Below are 24338 nucleotides of genomic sequence, written 5' to 3' on the forward strand. Positions count from 1 at the left end.
GACTTACCATGCCTTAACTTGGTGGAAAATCCACACTTAGACACTTAGGCTAGAGGGTGATCCACTAGTAAAGAAGTGGGAGGTGTTTAAAAGCATCATCAATTACCAATCCTACTAGTATTGGTTATGTAAAGGACCATTAGATATTGTGGCATCACTTTATGTAGAGGAAAGTGAATAATGTGCAAGAGTACACTACCGAGTTCAAAAAATAGTGATTACGTTGGGTATATATCCCAAGATCTCATATGTACTCCTTAAGAATATATGGGGCCCACAAATATTTTTATGGAATAAATTGTTTCTCTTTAAACTCAACATAGTTGTCTACACAGTGTTTCGTGAAAACAACAAATGCTCTTTAAACCTAGGAAAATTGATGAGGCCTATGTACAAGCATAATACTTGGAGAATATAGGCAATAAGAGAGGGAAACCAATTGGTTCTAAATCATATATGTTTTATATATCTACCTAGGAGTAGCATATCTCCCATCTCAAGCAAGTGTTAGAGACTCTTAAAAGCATTAGCTATTGGTTACCCTTAAGATATGTGTGTTTTATCAACAACCATTTATGTATTTTGGGTATGTGATTAGTGGAGGGGAACTCAAGATAGATCCCATAAAGATGGACGCCACCCTCAAGTGGCCAATTCCTACTAATGCCATTGAAGTTAGGACCTTTTCTATGGAAACATATTACATATATAAGTTTATAGAATGTTTTGTAGTTGTTTCTATGTCACTTCATTCCATAACAACCAAATGTGATAGTTTCTAGTGTGAGAAGAATTGATAGAAATCCTTTGATGTGTTAAAATGAAAGAGAACTCAAGCCCTCGTTCTTTCATTTCCTAATTTGCAAAATCCTTTCAAAGTGGATAAGGATGTAAGTGGATATGTTATGGAGTAGTATTGATTCAAGGAGGTAAGTCGATATGTTATCATTATGAAATGTTTCATGGTAGAGTCTTCAACTACCCTACATATGATAATGAAATCTATTCCTTGGTTCAAGTTGTTAGGAAGTGAAATCACTATCTAACGGGAAAGGAAATTATTATTCACACTGATCATTAGCCATTGTAGTATTTGAAATCTTAGAGAAAGCTTTAACAAATGACACAATACAAGTGGATGGGATTTTATAACAATTTCAACCATTCCTCAAATATAAGAAGGAAAACACTAATAATTTGGTAGTCATGCTTTTAAGAAGACCCACATCCAAGGTTACAAATTTGTGAACTCTTATGCATATGGAGCCTTCCACCCATGATTTATACAAACGGGCATATGAATAATATGGGGACTTTAAATAGGAATTTCAGTAATTTTAGGGTCAAATTCATGTAGAATAAGGTGATAGTAAGGTTTATTATCATCTCCATAATGGGTTTTTCTACAAGCTAGACAAGCTCTATGTTCTTAAAGGTGAAATATTGTAGCTTATGTAAGAAGCTCACACCTCCAAGGTTGTAGGAAATTTTAGTGTAGAAAATATAGTTTCCAACTCAGAAAGGTATGTGTATTGGCCCATAATGCAAGAAGAAGTAGGTAGGTTTAGGTTTAATAGATGATGCACACTTTTTTGTACCAACAAGACTAGTAATAGAAAGAAAGATTTAAACTATCCCTTACTTGTATCCACTAGACCTCAGATGTCATCTCCATGAATTTTATGGGTGGTTTTCCAACAACTAATAAACAACATGACTATCTATTTGTGGTAGCCGACACATTTAGGAATATGTGCATTCACATGCCTTCTAAAAAGGCCATAAAATGACAAGAAGCAACCAAAATTCTCCTTGAAAAGTTCCCAGTGGAATTTGGGGTAACAAGGAGAACCATATCATATAGGGACACTATTCTTTTGAGCTTCTAAATTCCTTTTGGACTACATGGGAAGAAAATGGACACCAAGTTGAAGGGATTTATAACTTTTCATTCATATAAAAATAGGTAGGCAGAGATAGTCAATAGGACATTGGTTCATCTTTTGAGAGGTTACAACTAAAAGAATCTAAAGCCCTGGGATGGAATTTGAATTAGATTCAACACTTTTATAATAGAGTAATCCACACCTCTACTAGTATATCCCCTTTCATACTATATATGTTATCTATGTTCAATAGGGAGTTTTGTTGATATAGATCAAATTAATCATACCATTTGAAATATTAATTATCAAAATTTTGTTATTTTTTCTCTTCATGCTTGGGAATTCATCAGATATCTAACTATAGGTGCTCATTGTAGGACTTGTGACACCCCTTCAATGGTTTTCAAAAAACACATCTACCAAGACACTAGGGACTCGTGGTAGCCCATTGTGAAGCATCAACAAATTTCTTATCTAATGGGTGAATTTGGCCCCTAGGTGATTAAGTATGTGTTATGTGACCAACTCACAAAATAGATGAAAAGATATAGCAACGACTTCAAAATCAGCCTCTTCGAGGGGGAAACCTCATTTACATTACACAAATGAATAATTCTTGAATGATACAAATGAAAAAACCTCCTTTCTATATATAGGAGTCTAAGGGGTCATAATATAATCAAAGCCGACATAACAATGATTATATAAGGGCACAACAATAACAATAGTGGGCTTCTATGGGGAACAATACTAACAATATAGGGACAATAGGGGCACAAAAATAACAATAAGGGCTACAATGACAATAATAATGGAGGAATCATTGGTATTATAGGGACCTAACATGACCTTTGCATTCAAAAAGTGTTGTCCTCAACGCTTGAGTAGTTCTGGATGCTTTTGTATAAAATTCTCATCCTCCCATGTGGAATCTTCAATGGGTAAGTTCTTCCACTTGATGAGATACTCTGAAATTGATCGATTTCGTAGTTGTCGGGTTCTTATTTCTGTGACTGCTTCAGGTTCCAATATGATTTTTCCTTCCTCGTCAAGTTCTGGAAATATTGTTTGAATTGGGAGTTTGTCACCTATAACCTTCTTTAAGCATGAAACATGGAAAACTGGATGCACTCGGGAAGTTGTAGGAATCTCCAATTTGTATGCCATAGTACCAATCTTTTGCAACACCTTGTATATACCATAATACTTTGGTGATAATTTATTATCCTTCTTAGCTTGCTTGAGGGACATTTGTTTATATGGTTGTAGTCGTAGGAATACCCAGTCACCTACATCAAAACTTCTTTCATTGCGATGTTGATTTGCCTGTTGTTTCATTTTATTTTGTGCTAAAGTGAGGTTATCCTTTAAGAGTTGGAGAACTTGTTGTTGAAGGTCAATGTGATCTTCCACTGCTTGAACCTTAGAATTTTCTCTTAAATATGATGTGATGGACGATGGATGATATCCATAAAGTGCCATAAATGGGGTAATTTTTATTACAGTATGGAAGGAAGTGTTATACCACCATTCGGCCATAGGCAACCATTTGACCCATTATGTCTGTTTATCAGATAAAAAGCAATGAAGATATCCTTCCAAACAATTGTTTACTATCTAAGTTTTCCCATCAGATTGAGGATGATAAGATGAGCTATGAGCTAACTGAGTACCAAGACAAGAAAATAATGTTGTCCAAAAATTTCCAGTGAAAATGGAATCTTTGTCACTTACAATAATCTTTGGGTTTCCATGTAGCTTTTGAATTGTTTCCATAAATGCAGTAGAAATTGCATACTTGGTAAGTTTGTCAACTACCACCATGATGACACTCTTTCCTTCAGACTTGGGTAAACCTGTGATAAAATCCATTGAAACCTTCTCCCAACGTTGGCTTGGAATGGATAAAGGTTGTAATAGACCTGGGGTCTTAATTGCTTCAACTTTATTTTGTTGGAAAACCAAACATTCTACCACAAAATTTTGAATATTTGATTTAAGGCCATGTTGACGGTGTTGGACATGCCAACATGTCAAGGGGATCTCCCTAGTAAGAATTCCCAATTAGACCTCAGACTGTTTGGTGTAGGAGTCCCAACAGTGGGTCGTAAGGTAATTCCTTGACCACGACGTTGCATAGAGGAAAGTAAGATAAATCTGTTAGTAGTAAGGGTGTGATAGAGGCAGAGAGTCAAGGAATGTGTACGAGAGGTTCTAACACTTCAAAGGGAGAGGAAGGTGAAGGTGAGTTCCAGGTTGAAAGGGATCAGTCCGAACTCGGCTAGGAGCACACCACACAAAGGACATGCACAGCTTCCGGCGGAGCAGTCCACTCGGATGCAACAGTCATAACAACAAGGTAAGATAAAACGAATAGCACTCACGGATCAGTCCAAGACGAGTGTGACGATTGATATAGCAAGGTTCATGAGAAAGGTTTGTCTGATGTCCGGCAGAGCAGTCAACATGGACGGTGACAACATTTACAACATATGCAACACATTAACAACAACATTCATATAATTGCATACAAATCAGTCCATATACAAGTACATGAGTTAAACAACATATATCATTAAGGCAACAGGAACAATCTAACTACAACAACAACATATGCATGAAAATGTGTTGGCTCTTATTATTAAAGAAGTGTAACTCACAATCATACAATACACCATGTAAACATGCTAGCCCCAACAGTGGAACGTTACAGCCACATCTGCCTGCTCCTATAAAGAGATGTACTAGCTTAGTGCAGTGGAGAAGCCAAGGCGCGTTACAATATTGTCCAAGCCTTCTTCAAGATAGTCTTAGAAGAATCTTGGCTGACCAAAAGCCCTTACAATGAGTTATGAGGGACTATTCATAGTAAAGGGCGGGGTGAACCTTGACATTCCCCTTTGTGGCACTTCAACTACCCTCATGACTCTTCACCTACTCTATGATTGTTACATCCAACTGTTGAAACTTAACTTACAGTTGACATGACTCAACATTACAATGCACATGTATTCATGTGAGACAACATGGCTTGAGCAAGCCTTGTAAGACATCACTGACACTCGGTCCGCTATGGTGAAACCAACTCTTTGACATGCTTGTGATGGTGAAGCTAGTGAGCTAATGCCAAGCTTGGTCATCCATGATGGTGTGCATGCACCTCATGGTGACATCTTGCTGAAGAAAACTCTTGCCTCCATTGCAATCGGTGCATTGGTTCAGCCCCTTCATCCAACTCGTCTACTAACATGCGCATGGTCTTCTTGGGTATGGTTGAGCTGGCAACACACTGATGCATAGTGTTTGTACTGATCTTCAAGTGTGTGTTGGTGGCCATGTGCATCAACTTGCCGAAGTACATTTTCAACCCCAGTTGGACTTGCTTCTTGTCTTTGCCTTGGTTAATGTGTTGAATGGGTTGGATTGCATGCATGCGCTCAATGACATGCATGCTGCTAAATCCCTTACATGTGATCAACAACACTTCTCACCATGTCTGCTCCGTGTCAGCTGCTGGGATGGATCTTTAACTTGTATGGGCGCAGTTTCATCCGTGAGTGCATGTTGTGCCCATTGTTGTTCCTGATCCTACTATAACTCATTCGTCTTTCTATGCAACTGCATGTTCTTCCTTGAGTTGCTACTTCGGCACATGAAACTCCTTCTTCATTCCATTCTCTATATTCGCACAACCTTTATTTTGCGTCATCACCTCATAGGCTAAGTCTCCAAAGTTGCTTTCATTATCAGTGGATCTGCTTGATCTTGCAACTTTGTTCTACCTCTGTGTTGTCAACAACCTTCCTCTTGCATTCGATGTATTCATTGTGTTCGTTGCATTTGTTGCGTTCGTTGCATTCGGTATGCTGCCTTCAACTATTTTTCATGATATTTCTTGCTGTGATGTTGTTGCTTGATGTCCTTGTCTACGAAAAACTTGATGTCTTCATGAGAAAGTAAGCTCATAGATGCTTGATGGACTACATCTCTAAGTGTGTTATGAATGGTGTCTTCATCTCTACTCTCCTAGAAACCATTGTACCTCTACTGCTAAGAGACAGATGGACACCTGTGATACCTGGAGATATGGCAACACTCATGGCAAACAATCTATCAGTTGAAAACCAAAATGAACATGAGAACTGACTTGTAACATACCTAGATGAATGATCATTAAGGTTGTGCAATTTCGGCCTGGAGGTCGGGAGACCGACTGCCAAGACTACACAAGGCACAGTTTGAGCTGTTGAGAGACTGGAATAGCTACTGGATTTGCGAAATGTGCAAACCATTTGGGCAGTTGGCTATTGGAATTGTGTAATGCGTGATTCCAGCTGAGAAAGACTACTGGCCCAAGGATAGATTTGCACAATTTTTTTGGGCCAAGCAGCGACTGACCTCCAGAAATGCGCAATTCAGTCCAGGAGGCCTGTGCCGGGCTAGAATGCACAAATATGGAGAGGGAGGTGAGCCTTCCTTCTCCAGATTGTGCAATGCAGCCTTGGTGAAGGCATAGACCGAGCCAAGGTTAGCCCGACTCGCCGACGGGAAACTGAAAGCAAGTAAGTCGATGAAATGCATGGCAACACTAAATGTTAGCATAAGTGATAAACAGTGCGTGCAAAACATGAATGGAATATTGAGAAAACAGATCAACATGAATGTGGGTGAGGCATTCACTAGTTGGGCGAACATCTGTGCAAAACAGTTTTATGCATGCGACAGCAGTGAGATAGAAATGAAAACTGAAACATAGCTAGGACAAGCTAGTATATATGTAAATGACAGCAAGTGTTCAAATAAATCAAGCAAACAGTACTCCTACAAGCGAAAACACAAAAATGATAGAAATTCAGCACAAGGCATGGGAAGCGGGCTTACCCCAAAATAGCTGAGCTGAATTTGTTCCGATTGCTCCTAGATGTGATGTGGGATGTCAGATCTGCAAGGTTGATGTGAGGAATGAGCTATGCATCGTCCGATTAATGAGTTTTGATAACATCGAGGTTGTGATGCGCATGCCACAAATCTAGGGGAAGTGACACTTGGTGGGAGGTTCCTGAATTGCTCCTTGCATGTAACCTCCAACTGTTAAACATTGATCCCTAAAACAAGGGATGCCTTTGCATGCTACCTTGGGTGAAGTAGCCCATGCAAGCAAGTTTTCTTTGCTCAGTCCTGGAGGGAACCATTCAACTCAGTTGCACATGCGAGAGATTGCTCGACTACTGGAGAAAAATGCACATTTCTGGCTGGGAGCTAGGTTGACCACCCAGGAGGTTTGCGCAATTTCTGGACAGAGCAGCTGACTGCTACTCAGATTTGCACAAATATTGGGCTAAACAACCTGTTGCTCAGAAAATTTATGCAAATCCTGCTGGGAAGGTTGGCTAGTAGGATTGCGCAATCTTAGAGCCCAGTAGGTTGTCAAAGAGGATTGCACAATTTCTTGAGGAAAGGTTGGTTTCCCTCCATATATGTGTAATTTTCAAGGGAAAGCTGCTCAGCCTGTAGCTGGACCAAGTCTAGGTGAGTAACCTATGAAGGGAAAAGATCAAACTGTGATTGACAGACTGCCTTTGAGCAAGATAGACACTGAAGCTTGAGGACTTGACAAAGCAAGGCAAGCTACTGTGAAGGTTGGTAGGGATGCTCCGAAACAGGCTAAGGAAAAATTTTGGAGGGTGGTTGTAGCCGCCAAAACACTTGGTGACACACTAGTAGAACTCCAACTCTCTAAATGGAGTTTGTTAGTGAAAATAAAGTCTAACACCTCCGGAAGTATTGTTCAGCTCTTAACTTGTCTTGGCTTCACACTAGCTTGATGTAAGATGTAGCATCTACCAGACTCTTGGTCAATTGACACGCATTTCAAGCCAAGGCAACACAGTTGTTTCAATTAGGGTTGAGGGGTATATAGGTGCACAAGTAGTATAGTCATCAGAGTCTTAGTTTCATCTCTGGTGTTGCTCCACTGTCAGCAGACCTGAATAGTACCCCGGTGGAGTCACATAGGAACACAAACATGGCTCCGTTGCGAGCGAGCCTAGTCAATACCCCGACGGAGTTACTTACATCACCTCCTTGCACAGGAAGCCTTTCTCTTCTTTTGCCTTATTCATTTTTCATTTTGAATTTTTTGACATTTTTATTTTTTTCATTTTCATTTTCACTGTGCATAGCACATATTAATTTCAGAGGCGGAAGAGGGATCCCGACTTATTGAGAGCAGAGGAGGTTGTTCCAGCAGAGAAGTAGTTTATTATATCTCTGACATGACTATTAAGGTTTTCCCCCTCACCTTACTCTACTTGACTGAGCTAACAACGATTAACCCAAAAACAACCAACTAGAGAAGGTGACACTAGTTAGTGCACAAGGGTTGTGTTTTCACCAAGGTTTTCTTCGAACAATACGTATTTTCCTTCAATGTATCATGGACTAAGAGTAACAAGTTCATCATACAAAGGCAAGATGATAGATAACCAAGTAGCGATATTTATAAAAACCCTCTTGTACTTTACTTAGCTCATTTCGTGAGTCACCCATGGTTTCATGCGAACAAACCTACGAACGAAACAAAAAAACGAACTAACAACAAAGCCAAGAAAAAGCAGAAGCAAAAATGAGAGCAAAGCAAGAAAACAACTGAAAGAAAACATTACTCCTACTCCTACACTAATGGTGCATGGGACTGATCACATGAAGTGATACTTCCAATGCAGCCACTGGCACATTGGTAGACCCATGTGGGTGAAGGCTTGATCCACGAGTAAACCAGTCGTGAGTACCAGCATAAAAGAAAGATATAACAGTGAAGATAGCCACACTTCATGTTTCAAAGTGCCCACGGGACATAAGTGAGTGCATGTGCATGATAGACAGTCTGTGGACTTATCATGGTGTTGTGTGACACTACGTGCAACTTTGAAGTAAAAGCACACTCTTGACTAAGACATGCAAGCAAGAGAAAGAAACAAAGATAACTTGCATCACGAACGAGTGCTTGCAATGTAGGACTCCTCCAATGCATGAGCAATGGGATCGTGTAGTTCAAGAGGAGGAAGTGTGATCTATGTGTCAGATGGATCTTCAATGCATACAGATGAGTGATGAGGAGCCTTGGGTGATTGAACAGTTTCATCATCGAAAGTGAGACTAACCCCAAGAGAGAGAGGGTCTAACATAACCATCAGCTCAGGCTAAAGTGCCTCGATAGTTTTTGGTGTCTCAACTTCATCATCAGGTAGATCATCATAAACTGGTGGCTTCAAAAGATCAACTGTGATAGATTCGTGATCGTGATCAAATTTGGAAGCAAATGGATCACGACCGCCATGATCAGAAAAATCAATGAATTCTTCGACATCCTCATGATCAAATGAATCAAACAGAGGGGTATATGAAAATCGAACGAAGTCATCCTCTGTGTTTCTAGAAAAGACAGATGAAGGATCAAGTGGATCTTTAATGAATAACTCATCCTCTCCATTGTCGAATGACGGACTAGCATTCGGTGAAACCTGCGAGTGATCAACAATGGGTGAATCGGTGGATGAAGACACACATGGAAAATCATGGATGGCAAGTTCACCAAAGAAGCTAGGAAAGAACGGAGGGGGCTTGAACGGAAGGGAGTCATCCTTCACTGAGTGTTGATGTTTAAGCTCCTACTCATACTCTTCATGAATGACAGCGCATGTTGGTTGTGCACACCAACCCTGTCAGTGGGTTGTTCCTTGTTCACAACAAGTGAAGAGTCTGGAATGGACGAACACAAGACAACAACATCCGGAGGAACACCTGAGTGCGAAGACGGAGGTCGAAGAAAACAATGAATATGGGAACTCAAAGGACTCACAACCAACTCAGCGCGAAAATTGAGTGGAGTGATGTTGGGAAGGTGTGAAGGATGAATAGATGTGCGAACATGATCCTCAAGATCATTGAGCGATGGTGGAACTGTTGAATGAGAGGGAGGCAGACAATCGATTGAGACAGTGCCTGCTCCCACATGGGATTGCGCAGTTCCATCAACGAAGAAGATTGAGCGAGGCTTGACATCAAGATTTCTCTTGGGATGGGAAGATTTCTTAAGACAGTACTCGAACCAGTCCTAGAGATAAGCGGACTTCATCCAGCTCCTCGAATATTGAAACTACAAGTCATGGAAGCACTACCAAAAATCAATAACGAATTCATGCGGAGCCCTCCGTTGCTGTAACAGTTTTTGGTCAAGATGGTCTGGATCAAAATGATAGAACGTGTCTTCAATAAGATCATAGAAGTGCTCACATGAGTGCACGGTGTCAACCAGTAGCCTAAGCACCCAACGAAATAGAGATTCACGAAGTGTGTATGCAAGCAACAACTCGACTTGTTCGTGAGTAAACTCATATTCCTCATAAATTATGGAAAGAAATTTATGTAAGTGCTTAGGCCAAGCCACTTTTCCTTCACCATCATATGTGTGAGTGGAAAAGAGATTGAAAATCTTCCCCAAGATGGAGACATATTCACGATTAGAAAAACACCTCGAGGGAAGAAGAATGCAAGACTCCGTGGAAGATATGCAAAGGTTCAAAACTGGATGAGAGGACACTGCTTGTCATCAGGCCCTCCTTCTAGCACCAGAAATGTTGACGGTGCAGGACTCACCAACATGTCAAGGGGATCTCCCCGGAAAGAAGTCCCAATTAGACCTCGGACCGTTTGGTGTAGGAGTCCCGACAGTGAGTCATAAGGTAATGCCTTGACCGCGATGTCACACAGAGGCAAGTAAGCTAACTCTGTCAGTAACAAGGGTGTGACTGATGCAGAGAATCGAGGAATGTGTATGAGAGGTTCCAAAACTTTGAAGGGAGAGGAAGGTGAAGGTGAGTTCTAGGTTGAAAGGGATCAGTCCCAACTTGGCTAGGAACAAACCACACAAATGACATGCACAGCTTCTGGTAGAGCAGTCCACTTGGATGCAGTAGTCACAAAAACAAGGTAAGATAACACGAATAGCACTCACGGATCAATCTAAGATGAGTGTGATGATTGATATAGAAAGGTTCATGAGAAAGGTCTATCTGATGTCCAGCAAAGAAGTCGACACGGACGGTGACAGCGTTAACAACATATGCAACACATTAACAACAACATTCATATAATTGCATACAAATCAGTGCATATACAAGTACGTCATTTAAACAACATACATCATTAAGGCAACTGGAAAATTCCAACTACAACAACAACATATGCATGAAAATGTGTTGGCTCTTATTATTAAAGAAGTGTAAGTCACAATCATACAATACACCATGTAAACCTACTAGTGCCAATAGTGGAACATTACAGCCACATCTGCTTGCTCGTCCAAAGAGATGTACTAGCTCTGTGCAATGGAGAAGCCAAGGTGCATTACATTACTGTCCAAGCCTTCTTCAAGATAGCCTTAGTAGAAGCTTGGCTGACTAAAAGTCCTTACAATGAGTTATGAGGGACCATTTATAGCAAAGGGTGGGGTGACCCTTGACATTCCCCTTTATGACAGTTCAACTACCCTCATGACTCTTCACCTACTCTATGACTGTTATGTCCAATTGTCGACACTTGACTTACACTTGACATGACTCAACATTACAATGCACATGTACTCATGTGAGACAACATGGCTTGAGAAAGCCTTGTAAGACATCACTGACACTCAGTCCGCTATGGTGAATTCACCAACTCTTTGACATGCTTGTGATGGTGAAGTTCGTGAGTTTATGCCAAGCTTGGTCATCTGTGATGATGTGCATGCACCTCGTGGTGACATCTTGCTGAAGCGAACTCTTGCCTCCATTGCAATTGGTGCATTGGTTCGGTCCCTTCATCCAACTTGTCTGGTAACATGCACATGGTCTTCTTGGGTATGGTTAAGTCGGCAACACACTGATGCATAGTGCCTGCACTGATCTTCAAGTGTGTGCTAGTGGTCATGCGCATCAACTTGTTGAAGTACATGTTTAGACCTAGTTGGACTTGCTTCTTGTATTCACCTTGGTGAGTTTGTTGATGGGTTGGATTGCATGTGTGTACTCAACAACATGCATGCAGTTGAATCACTTGGATGCGATCAATAACACTGCTAACCATGTCTACTCCATGTCAGCTGCCGGGATGGATCTTTAAATTGTACAGGCGCATTTTCATCCGTGAGTGCATGTTGCGCCAACTGTTGTTCCTGATCCTACTGCAACTCATTCGTCTTTCTGTGCAGCTTCATGTTCTTCCTTGAGTTTTTGCTTCGGCACATGCAAGTCCTTCTTCATTCTATTCTCTATCTTCACGTGACCTTCATTTCGCGCCGTCAACTCATAGCTTGAGTCTCCAAAGTTGCTTTCATTATCAGTGGATCTGCTTGATCTTGCAACTTTGTTATGCCTCTATGTTGTCAACAACCTTCCTCTTGCATTCGTTGTATTCGATGCGTTCGTTGCATTCATTGCGTTCACTGCATTCAGTGTGTTGCCTTCAACTGTTGTTCATGATGCTTCTCACTGTGATGCTACTACTTCATGTCATTGTCTAAGAACAACTTGATGTCCTCATGAGCAAGCAAGCTCATATACACTTGATCGACTGCATCTCTAAGTGTGATCTGAACGGTGTCTTTGTCTCTGTTCTCCTGGAAACCATTGTACCTGTACTGCTGAGAGGCAGATAGACACCTGTGATACCTGGAGATATGGAAACACTCATGGCAAACAATTTGTCAGTTGAAAACCAAAATGAATGTGAGAACTGACTTGTAACATACCTGGGTGAATGACCATGAAAGTTGCACAATTTTGACTGGGAGATTGGGAGACCGACTACCAAGACTGCACAAGGCATAGTCCGGGTTACTGGGAGACTAGACTGGCTACCAGATCTGCAAAATGCACAATCCAGTTGGGCATTTGGCTGTTGGGATTGCACAATGCACGATTCCAGCTGGGAAAGACTGTTGGCCCAGGAACAGATTTGCGCAAAATTTTGGGAAAAGCATCCACTGACCTCCAGAAATGTGTAATTCAGTCTTGGAGGCCAGTGCTCGGTTAGAATGCACAAATATGGAGAGGAAGGAGAGCCTTCCTTCTCCAGATTGTGCAATGTAGCCTTGGTGAAGGCAGAGACCGGGCCAAGGTTGGCCCGACTCGCTGACCGGTAACCGAAAGAAATCAAGTTGATGAAATGCATGGCCACACTAAATGTTAGCAAAATTGATAAACAATTCATGCAAAACATGAATGGAAGATTGAGCAAACAAATCAACATGAATGTGGGTGAGGTCATTCGCTGGTTGGGCGAACGTCCGTGCAAAACAGTTTCATGCATGCGACAGCAATGAGATAGCAATGAAAATTGAAACAAAGCTAAGAAAAACTAGTATATATGTAAATGACAACAAGTTTTCAAATAAACCAAGCAAATAGTACTCCTACAAGAAAAAACACAAAAAACGACAGAAATTCAGCACAAGGCATGGGAAGCAGGCTTACCCCAAAACAGCTGAACTGAATGTGTCGACTCCTAGATGTGATGTGGGATGTCAAAGATGTAAGTTTGATGAGAGGAATGAGCTTTGCAACGTCCAGTTGATGAGTTTTGATAACATCGAGGTTGTGACACGCATGCCACAAATCTAGGGGAAGTGACACTTGGTGGGAGGTTTCTAAATTTCTCCTTGCATGTAACCTCCAACTGCTAAACGTTGATCCTTGAAACAAGGGATGCCTTTGCATGCTACCTTCGAAGAAGTATCCCATGCATGCAAGTCTGTTTTGCTCACTCCTGGAGGGAACCATTCAACTCAACTGTACATGCAAGAGACTGCTCGACTACTGGAGAAAAATGCACATTTCTGGCTGGGAGTTGGGTTGACCGCCCAGGAGGTTTGTGCAATTTTTGGGCAAAGCAGCTAACTGCTGCCCAGATTTGTGCAAATCTTGGGCTAAACAGCCTACTGCTAGGAAAATTTGCACAAATCCTACTGGGAAGGTTGGATGGCAAGATTGCGCAATCCTGGAGCCTAGTAGGCTATCAGAGAGGATTACACAATTTCTGGAGGGAAGCTTGGTTTCCCTCCAGAAATGCACAATTTTCAAGGGGAAGATGCTCAGCCTACAGCTGGACCAAGTCCAAGTGAGCAGCCTGTGAAGGGAAAATAGCAAACTATGATCGACAGGTTGCCTTTGAGCAAGATAGACATTGAATCTTGAGGACTTGACGAAGCAAGGCAAGTTGTTGTGAAGGTTTGTAGGGAGGCTTCGAAACAGGTTAAGGAAAAATTTTGGAGGGTGGTTGTAGCTGCTACAACACTTGGCAACACATTGGTCGAACTCCAGCTCTCTAAATGGACCTTGTTCGTGAAAATCAAGTCTAACACCTCCGAAAGTATTGTTCAGCTCTTAGCTCATCTTGGCTTCACACTAACTTGATGTAAGATGTAGCATCTGCCAAACTCTTGGTTGATTGACACACATTCCAAGACAAGCCAACACAGTTGTTTCAATTGGGGTTGAGGGGTATATAGGTGCACAAGCAGTATAGTCATCAGAGTCTTAGTTTCATCTATGGTGTTTCTCAATTGTCAACAGGCCTAGACAGTACCCCGTGGAGTCACATAGGAACACAAACATGGCTCTACTGCCAGCGAGCCTGGTCAGTACCCTAATGGAGTTACTTGCATCACCTCCTTGTGTAGGAAGCCTTTCTCTTCTTTCGCCTTATTCATTTTTCATTTTGAATTTTTTGATATATTTATATTTTTCATTTTCATTTTCATTATGCATAGCACTTATTCATTTCAGAGGCGGAAGAGGGATCCCGACTTAATGAGAGCAGAGGAGGTTTTTCCAGCGAAGAAGTAGTTTATTATATCTCTGATGTTCCTGTTAAGGTTTTCCCCCTAACCTTACTCTACTTGACTGAGATGACAAGGGTTAACCCAAAAACAACTGACCAGAGAAGGTGACACTAGTTAGTGCACAAGCGTTGTGTTTTCACCAAGGTTTACTTCAAACAGTATGTATTTTCCTTTGACGTATCATGGAATAAGAGTAACAATTTCATCATACAGAGGCAATATGATAGATAACCAAGTAGTGATAACTATAGAAACCCTCTTGTAATTTACCCAGCTCGTTTCATGAGTCACACATGGTTTCATGCGAACGAACCTACGAACGAACTAACAACAAAGCCAAGTAAAAGCAGAAGAGAAAATGAGAGAAAAGCAAGAAAACAAGAAAGAAAGCAAACACTACTCCTACTCCTACACTAACGGTGCATGGGCCTTATCAAGTGAAGTGATACTTCCAATGCAGCCACTGGCGCATTGGTAGACCCATGTGGGTGAAGGCTTGGTCTGCGAGTAACCTAGTCATGCAAACTAGAACAAAAGAAAGATATAACAGTGAAGACAACCACACTTCGTGTTTCAAAGTGCCCATGAGACATAAGTGAGTGTTTGTGCATGACGGATAGTCTATGGACTTATCGTGGTGCTGTGTGACACTACGTGCAACTTTGAAGTAAAAACACACTCTTGACTGAGACATGCAAGCAAACGAAAGAAATAAAGATAACTTGTGTCGCAAACAAGTTCTTGCAATGTAGGACTCCTCCAATGCATGAGAAATGGGATCGTGCAGTTCGAGTGGAGGAAGTGTGATCTATGTGTCATATGGATCTTCAATGCATACAGACAAGTGATGAGGAGCCTTGGGTGATTGAATAGTTCATGATTGAAAGTGAGACTAACCCTAAGAGAGTGAGGGCCTGGCATCACCATTAGCTCAGACTGAAGTGCCGCGACAGTCTTGGGTGTCTCAACTTCATCATCAGATAGATCATCATAAACTAGTGGCTTCGAAAGATCAATTGCAATATATTCATGATCGTGATCAAATTTGGAAGCAAATGGATCACGACTCCCATGATCAGAAAAATCAATGAATTCTTTGACATCCTCATGATCAGATGAATCAAATAGAGGGGTAGATGAAAAGCGAACGAACTCATCCTCTGTGTTTCCGGAAAAGACGAATGAAGGATCAAGTGGATCTTCAATGAATAACTTATCCTCTCCATTGTCAAATGATGGACTAGCATCTGGTGAGTCCTGCAAGTGATCAATAATGGGTGCATCCGTGCATGAAGACACACATGCAAAATCTTGGATGGAAGGTTCACCAAACAAGCTAGGAAAGAACGGAGGGGGCTCGGACAAAAGGGAGTCATCCTTCATCAAGTGTTGATGTTCAAGATCCCACTCATACTCTTCATGAATGACAACACATGTTAGTTGTGCAACACCAACTCCGTTAGTGGGTTGTTCCTCGTTCACAACAAGTCAAGAGTCTGGAATGGATGAACACAAGACAACGTCATCTGGAGGAAAACCTAAGTGTGAAGACGGAGGTCAAAGAAAACAATGCATATGGGAACTCGAAGGACTCACAACCAACTCTGTGCGAAAATTGAGTGGAGTGATGTTGGGAGGGTGTGAAGGATGAACAAATGTGCTAACATGATCCTCAACATCATTGGGCGATGGTGGAACTGTTGAATGAGAGGGAGGTAGACAGTCCGTTGAGACAGTGCCTGCTCCCACATGGGATTGCACAGTTCCATCAACGAAGAAGGTTGAGCAAGGATCGACATCAATCTTTCTCTTGGGACGGGCATATTTATTAAGACAGTACTCGAAGCGGTCCCAAAGATAAGCGAACTTCATTTGGATCCTTAGAGGTTGAAATTACAAATCACGAAAGCGCCACCAAAAATCAATAACGGATTCATGCGGAGCCCTCCGTTGCTGTAGAAGTTTCCAGTCAAGATGGTATGGATCAAAATGATAGAATGTGTCTTCAATAAGATCACACAAGTGCTCACATGAGTGCACGGTGTCAACCTGTAGGCTAAAAACCCAATGAAATGGAGATTCGCGAAGTGTGTATGCGAGCAGCAACCCGACCTGTTCATCAGTAAACTCATCTTCCTCATAAATCATGGAAAGAAAGTTATGTGAGTGCTCAGGCCCGGCCACTTTGCCTTCACCATCATACATGTGAGTGGACAAGAGATTGAAAAGCTTCCCTGAGATGGAGACATCTTCACGATTCAAAAAACACCTCAGGGGAAGAAGAATGCAAGACTCCATGGAAGATATGCAAAGGTTCAAAACTATATGGGAGGATATTGCTTGTCATCAAGCCCTCCTTCTAGCAACAAAAATGTTGACGATGCAAGACCCGCCAACATGTCAAGGGGATCTCCCTGGTAAGAAGTCCCAATTAGTCCTGAGACCATTTGGTGTAGGCATCCTAATAGTGGGTCATAAGGTAATGCCTTGACCGTGATTTCACACAAAGTTGAGTAAGATAACTCTGTCAGTAGAAAGGGTGTGACTAATGCAGAGAGTCAAGGAATGTGTACGAGAGGTTCCAACATTTCAAAGGGAGAGGAAGGTAAAGGTGAGTTCCAGGTTGAAAGGGATCAGTTCCAACTTGGCTAGGAACACACCACACAAAGGACATGCACAACTTCCAGTGGAGCAGTCCACTCAGATGCGGCAGTCACAACAACAAGGTAAGATAACACGAACAACACTCACGGATCAGTCCGAGACGAGTGTGATGGTTGATATAGCAAGGTTCATGAGAAAGGTCTGTCTGATGTCCGGCAGAGCAGTTGACACAGATGGTGACAGCATTAACAACGTATGTAGAACATTAACAACAAGATTCATATAATTGCATATAAATAAGTTCATATGCAAGTATGTAAGTTAAACAACATATATCATTAAGGCAACCGGAACAATCCAACTACAATAACAACATATGCATGAAAATGTGTTGGATCTTATTATTAAAGAAGTGTAAGTCACAATCATACAATACACCATGTAAACCTGCTAGCCCCAATAGTGGAATGTTACATCCACATCCACCTTCTCCTCCAAAGAGATGTACTAGCTTCGTGCAGTGGAGAAGCCAAGGCACGTTACAATATTGTCCAAGCCTTCTTCAAGATAGTCTTAGTAGAAGCTTGTTGACCAAAAGCCCTTACAATGAGTTATGAGGGAATATTTATAGCAAAGGGTGGGGTGACCCTTGACATTCCCCTTTGTGACAGTTCAACTACCCTCATGACTCTCCACCTACTCTATGACTGTTGCATCCAACTGTTGACACTTGACCTACACTTGACATGACTCAACATTACAATGCACATGTACTCATGTGAGACAAAATGGCTTGAGAAAGCCTTGCAAGACATCACTAACACTCGGTCCACCATGGTGAAACCAACACTTTGACATGCTTGTGATGGTGAAGCTAGTGAGCTAATGCCACGCTTGGTCATTCGTGATGGTGTGCATGCACCTCATGGTGACATCTTGCTGAAGCAAACTCTTGCCTTCATTGCAATCGGTGCATTGGTTTCGCCCCTTCATCCAACTCGTCTGCTAACATTCACATGGTCTTGTTGGGTATGGTTGAGCTGAAAACACACTGATGCATAGTGTCCATGTTGATCTTCAAGTGTGTGCTGGTGGTCATGCGCATCAACTTGCTGAAGTACATTTTCAGCCCTAGTTGGACTTGTTTCTTGTCTTCGCCTTGGTGAGTGTGTTGAATGGGTTGGATTGCATGTGTGCGCTCAATGACATGCATGCTGTTGAATCCCTTGCATGTGATCAACAACACTTCTCACCATGTTTGCTCCGTGTTAGCTGCTAGGATGGATATTTAACTTGTACGAGCGTAGTTTCATTTGTGAGTGCATGTTTCACCCACTGCTGTGCCTGATCCTGCTACAACACATTCGTCTGTCTGTGCAACTTCATGTTCTTCCTTGAGTTGCTGCTTCGGCACATGAAACTCCTTCTTCAATCCATTCTCTATCTTCACACGACCTTTATTTCGCATCGTCACCTCATAACCTGAGTCTCCAAAGTTTCTTTCATTATCAATGGATCTGCTTGATCTTACAACTTTGTCCCACCTATGTGTTTTCAAAAACCTTCCTCTTGCATTCGATGTATTCGTTTCATTCATTGCATTCACTTCATTCGGTATGTTTCCTTCAATTGTTGTTCATGATGCTGCTCACTATGATGATGCTGCTTGATGTCCTTGTCTATGAAAAACTTGATGTCTTCGTGAGTAAGCAAGCTCATAGACACTTGATCGACTGCATCTCTAAGCGTGCTATGAACGGTGTCTTCGTATCTGCTCTCCTAGAAACCATTGTACCTATATTGCTAATAGGCAGATGGACACCTACGATACCTGGAGATATGGAAACACTCATATTAAGAAATCTATCAATTGAAAACCAAATTGAACATGAGAACTGACTTGTAACATACCTAGATGAATGATCATGAAGGTTGCACAATTTCGGTCGGGAGGTCGGGAGACCGACTGCCAAGACTGTACAAGGCACAATCCAGGTTGTTGGGAGACTGGACTAGCTGCTGGATCTGGGAAATGCGCAATCCAGTTGGGCAGTTGGCTGTTGGGATTGCATAATGCGCGATTCTAGCTGGGAAAGACTATTGGCCGAGGGACAAATTTGCGCAAATTTTTGGGCCAACCAGCCACTGACCTCTAGAAATGTGCAATTCAATCCAGGGGGCCAGTGCTAGGCTAGAGTGCACAAATCTATTGAGGAAGGTGAGCCTTCCTTCTCCAGATTGTGTAATGCAGCCTTAGTGAATGCAGAGACCAGGCCAAGGTTGGCCCGACTCGCCAATGGGCAACTGAAAGCAAGTAAGTCGATGAAATACATGGCGACACTAAGTGTCAGAAAAAGTGACAAATAGTGCATGCAAAACATGAATGTAAGATTGAGCAAACAGATCAACATGCATGTGGGTGAGGTTGTTCGCCGGTTGGGTGAACGTCCGTGCAAAACAGTTTCATGCATGCGACAGCAGTGAGATAGTAATGAAAAATGAAACAGAGCTAGGACAGACTAGTATATACGTAAAAAATAGCAAGTGTTCAAAGAAATCAATAAAATAGTACTCCTACAAGCGAAAACACAAAAAACGACAGAAATGCAACACAAGGCATGGGAAGCGGGCTTACCCCAAAAAAACTAAGTTGAATGTGCCAACTACTCCTAGATGTGATGTGGGATGTCAGAGGTGCAAGGTTAATGTGAGAAATGATCTTTGTAGTGTCCAGTTGATGAGTTTTGATAACATCGAGGTTGTGACACTTATGCCACAAATATAGGGGAAGCGACACTTGGTGGGAGGTTTCTGAATTTCTCCTTGCATGTAACCTCCAACTGCTAAACATTGATCCCTGAAACAAGGGATGCCTTTGCATGCTGCCTTCGGAGAAGTATCCCATGCATGCAAGTTTGTTTTGCTCACTCCTGGAGGGAACCATTCAACTCAACTGCACATGCAAGAGACTGCTCGACTGCTAGAGAAAAATGTGCATTTCTGGTTGGGAGTTGGGCTAACTTCCTAGGAGGTTTGTGCAATTTTTGGGTAGAGCAGCTAACTACTGCCTAGATTTGTGTAAATCCTAGGCTGAACAACCTGCTACTGGGAAAATTTGAGCAAATCTTGCTGGGAAGGTTGGCCGGCAGGATTGCGCAATCTTGGAACCCAGCAGAATGTCAGAGAGGATTGCACAATTTCTAGAGGGAAGGCTGGTTGCCCTCCAGAAATGCACAATTTTCAAGGGGAAGCTGCTCTACCTGCAAATAGACCAAGTTCAGGTGAGTAGCTTGTGAAGGGAAAAGATCAAACTGTGATCGACAGGATTCCTTTGAGAAAGAAAGACACTGAAGCTTGAGGAATTGACGAAGCAAGGCAAACTGTTGTGAAGGTTAGTAGGGAGGCTCCAAAACAGGCTAAGAAAAAATTTTGGAGGGTGGTTGTAGCCACTACAACAGGCCATCCCAAAAAGAAATCCTTCTTAACCTTGTGGTAGGTTTTTAAAATCTTGAGTGCCCTCCTAAGGGAGAGGTGTGCAATTCCATAAGAATCTTTTGTTTGAGTTGATATTTCTTACATAGGTATAAGCGATCTTTGTACCGTAACGAATCATTTTTCTAGCTAAATGTATTAGATGTATTGGGATCTTGTTGTATCTTTTGAATGAGTTCCTACACTTCTTCATCATTCTTCCATTCATCCCTTGCTTCGTTTATCCAATCTGGTTGGATAAAATAAATGATGCAAAGCAATGCTTCCACATCCTCATCCTTTCTTGAGAGTGCATCTGCCACAACATTTTGCTTCCCTTTTTTGTAGATGATATCAAAGTCATAACCCAACATCTTTGTGACCCAGTTTTGGTACTCTTCTTAAGATAATCTTTGTTCTAAAAGGTATTTAATACTATCATGATCCGTTTTTACCTTGAAGTGTCTTCCCATTAGGTAGGGTCACCATTTCTTAAGTGCATGTAGTATTGCCAACATTTCCTTCTCATAAATAGCTTTGTGTAAATACATTACTTTGATTAGACGACTTTCAAAACTAATGGGTCTTTCTTCTTGCATTAAAACAACACCAATTCCATTACCTGGGACATCACATTCCACAATAAAGGTTTTTGTGAAGTCTAGCGTAGCTAAGACCGGTGCTTGGCACATTGCCTCTTTAAGATGTTCAAAAGCCTTCGTTGCTTATGGAGTCCATGAAAATGCATCTTTCTTCAATAATGTTGTTAGAGGTGTTGCTATTCTCCCATAATTCTTAACAAACTTGCGATAACACCCTATCAACTCGAGAAATCCTTGCAGATGCTTTATGGATGTGGGGATTTTCCATTCCTTAATGGCTTTAATTTTGCTAAGGTTTACCTTAACACCTTCATGAGATACAATATGACCCAGATATTCCACCTTTTGTACTCCAAAGAAACATTTGGAGCTTTTTGCATATAATTGTTTCTCCTCCAATAGTTTGAGCACCCTGTCAACATTTTGAACATGATCCTTCCAAGACTTGTTGTAGATTGGTATATCATCAAAAAATATTAACACAAATTTTCCAAGGAAGGGTTTGAAGATGGAATTCATCAAACCTTGAAATGTAGAAGGTGCATTGGTAAAGCCAAAAGGCATGACTAGAAATTCATAATGACCCTCATGAGTTCTAAAAGTTGTTTTCAAAATGTCTTCAATATTCATTCTGATTTGATGATATCCTGAACCAAGATCCAACTTGGTGAAGTAAATTGATCCATGCAATTCATCCAATAATTCATCAATCACCGGAATGGGAAATTTATCTTTAATAGTGTTATGAAACCAGCTTAAGAAAAGATAGAATAGATAGATCAACGCCTTAGAATTCAGCCTCTTCGAGGGGGCAACCTCCTTTACATTACATAAATGAACAATTCTTGGATGATACAAATGAAAAGACCTCCTTTCTATATATAGGAGTCTAAGGGGTCATAACATAATCAGAGCCGACATAACAATAATAATGTAAGGGCACAATAATAACAATAGTGGGCTTCTATGTGGCACAATAGTAACAATATGGGCACTACATGGGTACATCAATATAATAAGTGGGTTGTACTAATAACAATAAGGGGTTACACTAGTAGTATAGGGGCCTAACATGCCCCTCTCCTTCAAAAAGCGTTGTCCTCAATGCTTGAGTAGTTCTTGATGCTTTTGTATAAAAATCTTGTCCTCCCATGTGGAATCTTCAGCGGGTAAGTTCTTCCACTTGATGAGATACTCAGAAATTGATCGATTTTGTAGTTGTCGGGTTCTTGTTTCTGTGACTGCTCCAGGTTCCAATATGATTTTTCCTTCCTCTTCAATTTCTGGCAATATTGTTTGAATTAGGATCTTTTGCAACTTTTGAATAAGTGGCCATACTTCTTCATCCTTCTTCCATTCATCCCTTGCTTCATTTATCCAATCTGGTTGGATAATAGAAATAACACAAAACAATGCTTCCACATCCTCATCCTTGAAGAGTCTTCCCATTCGGTAAGGTCGCCATTTTTTAAGTGCATGTAGTATTGCCAACATTTCCTTCTCATAAATAGCTTTCTTGAGATGTAGCAATAAAAATACCCAATCACCTACATCAAAACATTTTTCACTACGATGTTGATCTACCTGTTGTTTCGTTTGATTTTGCACTGAAGTGGCGTTATCCTTTAAAAGTTGGAGAACTTGTTGTTGATGCTCGATGTGATCTTTCTCTGCTTGAACCTTTTTCTTCTTGATATGTCTTTCTATCTCTGGAGTTTGAGGAGTGGTAATTTCTTCCAATGCTTTACAAGATATGGTCGGATTCCTTTCTTGATGTTCGATGTGATCTTTCACTTCTTGAACATTTTTCTTCTTGATATGTCCTTCTATCTTGATAGTTTGAGGAGTGGTAATTTCGACCAATGAATTACAAGATATGGTTGGATTCATTTTTTATTTCTCAATGTGATCTTTCACTTCTTGCACCTTTTTCTTCTTGATATGTCCTTCTATCTTGAGAGTTTGAGGAGTGGTAATTCTTGCCAATGCTTTACAAGATATGGTCTGATTCATTTCTTCTTTCTTTGGGGTGGGGTCCTGGCGTATATTCTATTCTTTTGATGTTTCTTGATCCTTTTCTTCCTCCTCTTCATATTCTATGTAAAATAATTTCTTCTCAGCACACTTATGACCTTTAGTGCATTTTCTATCACAATTGTAACAAAGCCCTTTTTCTCTTTTTTCTTCCAATTGTTGTGGTGTAACCCTTGTAGGTTGTGGAAGGCTAGGGGCAACAACACTTCCATCTTTATAGTTGTGAGTGGTATGCTTCTTGGTTTCCATAATTTTGCTTTCCACTATGTCACAAAGCCCTTTTACTCTTTCCAATTGTTGTGGTGTTGCTCTTTGTATCCTCATAATGTGCTATCATTTCCTCCGTGAAAATTGACCACGTAACAAGTTTTTTACGAGAACAAAGCCCTTCATACCATAAAAATTGATCTGGTTCTAAATATGAAGATGCAATACATACCTTTTGTAACAATGGTACACCATGTAGATCAAAATATTGCTCCATCTAAAGTATCCAATTTACCGGATCCTTGCCATCAAACTTCCTCATCTTGCTTTTTCTTGATTTTAAGAGCTCAATCTCGAAACGACTGTAACTCTGTACTTTCAGATCTTTAAGTTCTAAAATTGCGATCTGTAGTAGCCCTCTATGTCCTCTTTCCAATGCCACCAGTTTGCTCCAAATTGGATTCTCCAAGAAAGAGTTATGCACAATCTCCCAAGATGACCTGATTATAGACTAGTTCAGTAGAGTGAACTTGTATGACGTGCCACGAGTCACTGTTTCGACCTTTGGATCTGAAAAAGATATAAATAAACTATAGTCCATCCTCTTTCTGTACCTTCTTACGAAATTTCAATCCGATGCTCAGAGCGAAA

Source organism: Pinus tabuliformis, chromosome 3_1, assembly GCF_031772625.1.
Source record: "Pinus tabuliformis cultivar Carrire ecotype Pingquan chromosome 3_1, CPIR1, whole genome shotgun sequence".
Taxonomy (NCBI): Eukaryota; Viridiplantae; Streptophyta; class Pinopsida; order Pinales; family Pinaceae; genus Pinus; species Pinus tabuliformis.